This window comes from Bubalus kerabau, unplaced genomic scaffold, assembly GCF_029407905.1.
Source record: "Bubalus kerabau isolate K-KA32 ecotype Philippines breed swamp buffalo unplaced genomic scaffold, PCC_UOA_SB_1v2 scaffold_26, whole genome shotgun sequence".
Lineage (NCBI taxonomy): Eukaryota > Metazoa > Chordata > Mammalia > Artiodactyla > Bovidae > Bubalus > Bubalus kerabau.
Genome location: NW_026577880.1, coordinates 4335923 through 4345415, shown reverse-complemented (window position 1 = coordinate 4345415; position 9493 = coordinate 4335923).

The window sequence follows — 9493 nt, the reverse complement described above, 5'->3', positions numbered from 1 at the left end:
TCGACTCACCCGGAGAGTCAGACCTCGTCTTGAGGGGAAAAAAAGGACTCCGCTCTCCTGTCGAGTCGCGACGGGTATCTCTTGGAGCCCACTGCGTGGCGTAAAGGGAGTGAAGCCTCCTATGGAGTTTGGAGATGACTCGGGATTGTTTTCCTGAGTAAGTGTTGTGCCTTCATCAAAAGGGTTATCTTCAAAGAGGTGTCCGGGCATCAGGATCTTATCAAGAGCGGACCGGGAAATCGGGGTCTTTCGGCGTGTGGCACCAACCACAAGGCTACGTCTCGAATTTCCTCGTGAGACCGGCCTCATCCTGAGGTGCGCCGGGAAGGTCCGCAACCCCTTCTAGACAAAGCAGGGTAATCGACCCTCCCGTCGCGATCAGGAGGGGATAAGGGGCTCAGAACAAGCGGTGCACCGAACCTTGGTGTTCCCCTCGAGTGAGACCAGGGTGTCGGGGAACTTTTGTGCTAACATCAAGGTTGCCAATTATCGTTTTAAACTTCAAGATGGAACGTAGGGTTTCTACTGAGACGCTGTAGCTGGCAAGGGCCTCATCTTGCGATGACGGGGGAACCACGTGGTTTTCCTCGAGTTTCAGCGGGATTTTCGAATTACGACGGGGAATTCAGGTTTCCTCTTGTGTTGTCCCAGGGAAGTCCATTCTTCCATTCGAGGTGCGAGGGAGAGCAGGGGATTGCTCTCGAGTCACTTCAGGGCAAATGAGACCTCATCTATGCTTGTGTCTAGGACCTAATGTTCCTCTCCAGGGGCGACAGGGATCTCGGGGTTGCATTCCAGACTCACCTGAGGAGTCAGGCCTGGTATATAGGGGAAGCAAAGAATTCCGCTCTCCTCTCGAGTCCCAACGGGTATCTCTTGGAGCCCACAGAGTGGCCTAAAGGGAGTCAGGCCTCCTGTGGAGTTTGAAGAGAGGCCTCGAGATTGCTCTCCAGGCCATGCAGGAAAAGAAGGCCTTCATCTCGCGATGACGGAGGCGTCTCATGGGTTTTCTGGAGCTGGGGAGCCAGTGTGGGATTTCTCACGAGGTATGACGGGGAGCTCAGGGAGCCTCTCGTGTGGCGCCAGGGAAGTCAAGTCTCCATGCGAGTGGCGAGGGGGAACGCGTCATTGCTCTCGAGTCATGGTAGGGGAATCGGGATTCAAGATGCGTTGAAGGAGGATTTTCGAGGTCTTTCTCCGGTTGCGTCAGGAAACCCTGTGTTCCCTCGACTTGTGCCAGTGACCTCAGGGAGCTTCTAAGGGTGCCTCTGAGAAGTCGCGATACTGTGGATTTGGGAGGGGCCTCTCGGGCCTCCACTGTTTTTGGTGTAATGGAAGAGGGCCTCATCTCGAGTGGAGTCAGGAACCTCAGGGTTCCTCTCCATTTCGGACTCCGATCGCAGGGTCCCTTCAGAGTTGGGACCGGAGAGTCAGGCCTCGTCTTGAGTGCAGGAATGGAACTCTGCTTGCCTCTCGAGTTGTTCATGGGATGACAGGCCTCTTGTCGAGCTGTGTGTGGAACCTGCGGCTTTTACCGAATGATGCACGGGAGTGTCAGTGACCCTTCGTTTTGTGCCTTCGTCCACAGGGTTGCCTTCGAAGAGGTGTCCGGGCATCGGGTTCTTCTCAAGAGTGGGCCGGGAAATCGGGGTATTTCGGCATGTGACACCACCCACGACGCTACGTCTCGAATTTCCTCGTGAGACCGGCCTCATCCTGAGGTGCGCCGGGAATGTGGGGAACCCCTTCCAAACAAAGCAGGGGAATAGACCCTCCTGTCTCGAACAGGAGGGGAGAAGGTGCTCAGATGAAGTGGTGCGGGAACCTCGGTGTTCCTGTCGAGTGAGACCGGCGTGTCCGGGAACATTTGGTGTCTCATCAAGGGTGCAAAGTACCGTTTCGCACTTCAAGACGGAACGTGGTTCTTTTCTTGAGACGCCATAGCAGCAAGGGCCTCATCTTGGGATGACGTTGGAAACACGTGGTTTTTCTCGAGTTGCGGCGGGATTCTCGAGTTACGAAGGGGATTTCTGGCTTCCTCTTGTGTTGGCCCAGGGAAGCCCAATCTTCCATTCGAGTTGCGATGGAGAGCTGGGGGTTGCGCTCGAGTCACTGCAGGGCAAAAGAAACCTCATCCAGGCTTGTGTCTAGGACCTAATGTTCCTCTCAAGGGATGACTGGGATCTTGGGGTTGCATTCTAGACTCACCCAGGAGTCAGGCGTCCTCTTGAGAGGAAACAAAGGACTTCTCTCTCTTCTCGAGTCGCGACGGGTATTTCTTAGAGCCCACTGAGTGGACTAAAGGGAGTCAAGCCTCCTCTGGAGTTTGGAGAGAGGACTCGGGATTGCACTCCAGGACATGCAGGAAAAGAAGGCCCTCATCTCACGATGACGGGGGGGGGGTCTCGGTGGTTTTACCGAGCTGCAGCGCCTGTGTTGGTTTCTCAGGAGGTACGACGGGGAGCTCAGTGAGCCTCTTGTGTGGCGCCAGGGAAGTTAGGTCTCGATGCGTGTGGCGAGGGGGAGCGCGTCATTGCTCTCGAGTCATGGTAGGGGAATCAGGCCTCTAGACGCGTTGAAGGACTCTCAAGATCTCTCTCGGGTCTTGGCAAGAATACCTGGGTTCCCTCGACTTGTGCCGGTGACCTCAGGGAGATTCTCCGGGTGCCTCTGAGAAGTCAGGGATACTGTGGAGTTGGGAAAGACCTCTCGGGACTCCACTGGGTTTGGTGAAATGGAAGGGGGCCTCATCTCGAGGGGAGGCAGGAACCTCAGGGTTCCTCTCCATTTCTGATTCTGATCGAAGCCCCCTGCATAGTTGGGAGAGGTGAGTCAGGCCTTGTCTTGTGTGCAGGAATGGACCTCCGCTTGCCTCTCGAGTTGTTCACTGGGTGACAGACACTTGTTGAGCTGTATGAGTAACCTGTGGTCTTTTCCGGACGATGCACGGGGGTGTCAGTGCCCCTTCGTGTTGTGCCTTCATCCACACTATCTTCGAATAGGTGTCTGGGCATCGCGTTCTTATCAAGAGCGGATCGGGAAATCGCGGTCTTTCGGCATGTGGCACCACCATCGAGGCTACGTCTCGAATTTCCTCGTGAGACAGCCTCATCTGAGGTGCGTGGAGAAGGTCGGGAACCCCTTGCAGACAAAGCAGGGGAATTGACCCTCCTTTCGCGATCAGGAGGGGAGAAGGGGCTCAGATGAAGTGGTGCCAGGAACCTCGGTGTTCCCCTCTAGTGCGACCCGTATGTCGGGGAACTTTTGGGGTAGCATTAAGGGTGCCAAATATCATTTCGCACTTGAAGACAGAACGTGGGACTACTCTTGAGACGCTGGAGCGGGCAAGGGCCTCATCTTGCAATGACGGGGGAACCACGTGGTTTTTCTCAAGTTGAGGCGGAATTCTCGAATTACTACTGGGAATTCAGGCTTCCTCTTGTGTTGGCCCAGGGAGGTCCAATCTTCCATTCGGGTTGCGAGGGAAAGCTGGGGAGTGCTCTCGAGTTACTGCAGGGCAAAAGCGACCTCATCTAGCCTTGTGTTCAGGACCCAGTGATCCTCTCCAAGGGTGACAGGGATCTCGGGTTTGCATTACAGACTCACCCGGGGAGTTAGGCCTCCTCTCGAGGGGAAGCAAAGGACTCGGCTATCCTCTCGAGTTGCGACGCGTATCTCTTGGAGCCCACTGAGTGGTCTAAAGGGAGTCAACCCTCCTCTTCAGTTTGGAGAGAGGACTCGGGATTGCTCTCCAGGCCATGCAGGAAAAGAAGGCCCACGTCTCGAGATGACGGGGGCGTCTCATGTGTTTTCTCGAGCTGCGGCGCCAGTGTGGGGTTTCTCACGAGGTACGACGGGGAGTTCAGGTAGCCTCTCATGTGGCAACAGGGAAGTCAGGTCTCCATGGGCGGGGCAAGGGGGAGCGCGTCATTGCTCTCAAGTCAGGGTAGGGGAATCGGGCCTCATGACGGGTTGAAAAAGAACTCTCGATGTCTTTCTAGGGTTGCGGCAGGAAACCCTGGGTTCCCTTGACTTGTGCCGGTGACCTCAGGGAGCGTCTCAGGGTGCCTCTGAGAAGTCAGGGATACTGTGGATTTGGGAGAGGCCTCTCGGGACTCCTCTGGGTTTGGTGCAATGGAAGTGGGCCTCATCTCGAGTTGAGGCAGGAACCTCAGGGTTCTGCTCCTGACTTCCTGGAGGCCGGATCTGACTCAGATCGCAGGGTCCCTGTTGAGTTTGCTCAGGAGTGTCAGGTCTCGTGTTCTGCGGAGGAATGGAACTCCGCTTACATCTCAAGTTGTTCAAGGATAACACCACTTTTCGTGATGTGTGTGGAACCTGCGGGTTTTTCGGAGATGCACGGGGGCGTCAGTGCTCCTTCCTGTTGTGCCTTCATCCACAGGGTTGCCTTCGAAGAGGTGTCCGGGCATCGTGTTCTCCTCAAGTGCGGACCGGGAAATTGGGGTCTTTCAGCATGTTGCACCACCCACTAGGCTACGTCTCGAATTTTCTCGTGAGACCGGCCTCATCCTGAGGCGCGCAGGAAAGTCCGGGAACCCTTTCCAAACAAAGCAGGGGAATCGACCCTACTTTCGGGATCAGGAGGATAGAAAGGGCTCAGATGAAGTAGTGCCGGGAACCTCGGTGCTCTCCTTGAGTGAAAGTCGGGTAACTTTTCGCGTTGCATCAAGGGTGCCAAGTACCGTTTTGCACTTCAAGACGGAACCTGGGACTTCTCTTGAGATGCTGTAGTGGGCAAGGGCCTCATCTAGCGCTGATGGGGGACCCACGTGTTTTTCCTCGAGTTGTGGCAGGATTCTTGAGTTACGATGGGGAATACAGGTTTCCTCTTGTGTTGGCCCAGGGAAGTCCAATCTTCCATTCGAGTTGCAAGTGAGAGCTGGAGATTGCTCTCGAGTCACTGCAGGGCAAAATAGAGCTCATCTAGGTTTGTGTCCAGGACCGAGTTTTTCTCTCCAGGGGCGACAGGGATCTCGGGGTTGCATTCCAGACTCACCCGGGGAGTCAGGCCTCGTCTCGAAGGGAATGAATGGACTCCGCTCTCCTCTCGAGTCGCGACGGGTATCCCTTGGAGCCCAAGCGTGGCCTAAATGGAGTTAAGCCTCCTGTGGAGTTTGGAGAGAGGACTCGGGATTGCTCTCTAGGCCATGCAGGAAAAGAAGGCCCTCATCTCGCGATGACGGGGGCGTCTCGTGGGTTTTCTCAAGGTGCAGTGCCTGGTTGGGGTTTCTCACGAGATAGGACGGGGAGCTCAGGGAGACTCCTGTGGTGCCACGGAAGTCAGGTCTCCATGGACGTGGCGTGGGGGAGCGCCTCATTGCTCTCGAGTCATGGTAGGGGAATCAAGCCTCAAGACGCTTCGAAGAAGAACTCTCGAGGTCTTTCTCGGGGTGTGGCAGGAAACCCTGGGTTCCCTCGACTTGTGCCCATGACCTCAGGGAGCTTAGCGGGGTTCCTCTGAGAAGTCAGGGATACTGTGGAGTTGAGAGGGGCTTCTCGGGACATCACAGGGACTGGTGCAATTGAAGAGGACCTAATCTCGGATTGAGGCAGTAACGTCAGGGTTCCTCTCCATTTCTGACTCGGATAGCAGGGTCCCTGCAGAGTTGGGACAGGAGAGTCAGACCTCGTCTTGTGTGGAGTAATGGAACTCCGCTTGCCTCTCGAGTTGTTCACGGGATGACAGGCCACCTGTCGCGTTGTATGTGGAACCTGCGGTTTTGGGGGACGATGCACAGGGGTGTCAGTGCCCCTTCGTGTTGTGCCTTCATCCACAGGGTTGCCTTCGAAGAGGTGTCCGGGCATCGTGTTCTCCTCAAGTGCGGACCGGGAAATTGGGGTCTTTCAGCATGTTGCATCACCCACTAGGCTACGTCTCGAATTTTCTCATGAGACCGGCCTCATCCTGAGGTTCGCCGGGAAGTCTGGGAACCCCTTCCAGACAAAGCAGGGGAATCGACCCTCCTGTCGCCATCAGGAGGGGAGAAGAGGCTCAGCTGAAGCGGTGCTGGGAACCTCCATGTTCTCCTCGAGTGAGACCGGGGTGTCAGGGAAATTTGGGGGTCGCATCAAGGGTGCCAAGTACCGTTTCACACTTCAAGACGGAACATGGGACTTCCCTGGAGACGCTATAGCTGACAGGGGCCTCATATTTCGATGACGGAGGAGCCACGTTGTTTTCCTCCAGTTGCCGCGGGATTCTCGAATTACAATGGGGAATACAGGCTTCCTCTTGTGTTGGCCCAGGGAAGTCCAATCATCCATTCGAGTTGCGAGGGAGAGCTGGGGATTGCACTTGAGTCAATGCAGGACAAAAAAGACCTCATTTAGGCTTGTGTCCAGGACCGAGTTTTCCTCTACAGGGGCAACACGGATCTCGGGATCCCATTCCAGACTCACCCAAATAGTCAGACCTCGGCTCGAGGGGAAGCAACGGACTCTGCTCTCCTCTAGAGTAGCGACGTGTATCTCTTGGAGGCTACTGAGTGGCCTAAAGGGAGTCAGACCTCCAGTGGAGTTTGGAGAGTGGACTCGGGATTGCTCTCTAGGTCATGTAGGAAAAGAAGGCCCTCATCTTACGATGATGGGGGCGTCTCGTGAGTTTTCTCGAGCGGCGGTGCCAGTGTGGGGTTTTCATGAGGTAGGACGGGGAGCGCAGGGAGCCTCTCGTGTGGCGCCAGGGAAGTTAGGTTTCAATGGGCGTGGCGAGGGGAATGCGTCATTGCTCTCCAGTCATGGTAGGGTATCGGGCCTCAAGACGCGGTAAAGAAGGACTCTCAAGGTCTTTCTCAGAATGCAGCAGGAAACCCTGGGTTCACTCGACTTGTGCCAGTGACCGCAGAGAGCTTCTGAGGGTGCCTCTGAGAATCAGGGATACTGTGGAGTTTTAGGGGCCTCTCGGGACTCCACTGGGTATGGCGCAATGGAAGAGGGCCTCATTTCGAGTTGATGCAGGAACGTCAGGTTTCATCTACATTTCTGACTCCGATCGCACGGTCCCTGCAGAGTTGGGAAAGGAGAGTCAGGCCTTCTCTTGTGTGGAGGAACGGAACTCCGCATGCCTCTCTAGTTCTTCAAGGGATGACAGGACACTTGTCGATCTGTGTTTGGAATCTGCGTGTTTTTCCGTACTATGCATGGGGATGTCAGTACCCCTTCGTGTTGTGCATTCATCCACAGGTTTGCTTTCGAAGAGGTGTCCTGGCATCGGGTTCTTATTAAGAGCGGACCGGGAAATCGGGGTCTTTCCGCATGTGGCACCACCCACCAGGCTACGTCTCGAATTTCCTAGTGAGACCGGCCTCATCCTGAGGTGCGCTGGGAAGGTCGGAAGCCCTTGCAGACAAAGCAGGGGAATCGACCCTCCTGTCTCGATCAGGAGGGGAGAAGGGGCACAGATGAGGTGATGCCGGGAACCTCGGTGTTCCCCTCCAGTGAGACCAGTGTGTTGGGGAACTTTTGGGGTCGCATCAAAGGTGCCAAGTACCGTATCGCACTTCAAGATGGAACGTAAGACTTCTTTTGAGACGCTGTAGCGGCAATGGCCGCATCTTGCGATGAAGAGGGAACGACGTGGTTTTTCTCGAGTTGTGGCGGGATTCTTGAGTTACAACGGGAAATTCAGGCTTCCTCTTCTTTTGGCCCAGGGAAGTCCAGTCTTCCATTCGAGTTGCGAGGGAGAGTTGGGGATTGCTCTCGAGTCACTGCAGGAAAAAAGAGACCTCATCTAGGCTTGTGTCCAGGACCTAATGTTTCTCTCCAGGGGCGACAGGGATCTCCGGTTCACATATCAGACACACCCGAGGAGTCAGGCCTCGCCTCGAGGGGAAGGAAAAGACCCCGCTCTCCTCTCGAGTCGCGACGGGTATGTCTTGGAGTCCACTGAGTGACCAAAAGGGAGTCAAGCCTACTGTGGAGTTTGGAGAGAGGACTCGGGATTGCTCTCCAGGCCATGCTAGAAAAGAAGGCCGTCATCTCGCGAAAATGGGGGCGTCTCGTGGGTTTTCTCTATCTGTGGCGCCAGTGTTTGGTTTCTCACGAGGTATGACGGGGAGCTCAGAGAGCCTCTCGTGTGGTGCCAGGGAAGTCAGGGCTTCATGAGTGTAGCAGAGGGAGCGCGTCATTGCCCTCGAGTCATGGTAGGGGAATCAGGCCTCAAAATGCGTTGAAGAAGGACTCTTGAGTTCTTTCTATGGTGGCGGCAGTAAACCCTGGGCTCACTCGAATTGTGCTGGTGACCTCAGGGAGCTTCTCAGGGTGCCTCTGAGAAGTCAGGGATACTGTGGAGCTGGGACGCGTCTCTCGGGACTCCACTGGGTTTCGTGCAATGGAAGAGGTCCTAATCTCGAGTGGAGGCAGGAACCTCAGCGTTCCTCTCGTGACTTCACTGGTGCTGGTCTGATTCGGATCGAAAAGTCCCTGCAGAGTTGGGACAGGAGAGTCAGGCATCGTCTTGTGTAGAGGAATGAAACCCCACTTGCCTCTCGAGTTCTTCAGGGGTGACAAGCCACTTGTTGAGCTGTATGTGGAACCTGCGGGTTTTTCCGGATGATGCACGAGGGTGTCAGTGCCCCTTTGTGTTGTGCCTTCATCCACAGGGTTGCCTTCGAAGAGGTGTCCAGGCATCGGGTTCTTATCAAGAGCGTACCGGGAAATCATAGTCTTTTGGCATGTGGTACCACCCGCGAGCTACGTCTCGAATTTCCTCGTGAGACTGGCCTCATCCTGAAGTGCCCCGTGAAGGTCGGGAACCCCTTACAAACAAAGCAGGGGAAGTGACCCTCCTATCACGAACAGGAGGGGAGAAGGGGCTCAGATAACCTGGTGCCGGGAACCTCGGTGTTCACCTCGAGTGAGACCGATATTTCGGGGAACTTTTGGGGTCACATCAAGGGTGTCAAGTATCGTTTTGCACTTCAAGACGGAACGTGGGACTTTTCTTGAGAAGTTGTAGCGGGCAAGGGCCTCATCTTGTGATGACGAGGGAACCAAGTGCTTTTTCTCGAGTTGCGGCGGGATTCTTGAGTTACGAAGGGGAATTCAGGCTTCCTCTTGTGTTGGCCCAGGGAAGTCCAATCTTCCATTCGAGTTGTCAGGGAGAGCGGGGGATTGCTCTCGAGTTACAGAAGGGCAAAAGAGACCTCATCTAGGCTTGTTTCCAGGACCTAATGTTCCTCTCCAGGGGAGACAGGGATCTCGGGGTTGCATTCCAGACCCACCTGGTGAGTCAGGCCTTGTCTCGAGGGGAAGCAAAGGACTCAATTCTCCTCTCGAGTCGCGACGGGTATCTCTTGGAGCCCACTAAGTGGCCTAAAGGGAGTCAAGCCTCCTGTGGAGTTTGGAAAGAGGATTCGGGATTCCTCTCCAGGCCATGCAGGAAAAGAAGGCCCTCATCTCGCGATGACAGGGGCGTATGGTGAGTTTTCTCAAGCTGCGGCGTCAGTGTGGGGTTTCTCACGAGGTACGACAGGGA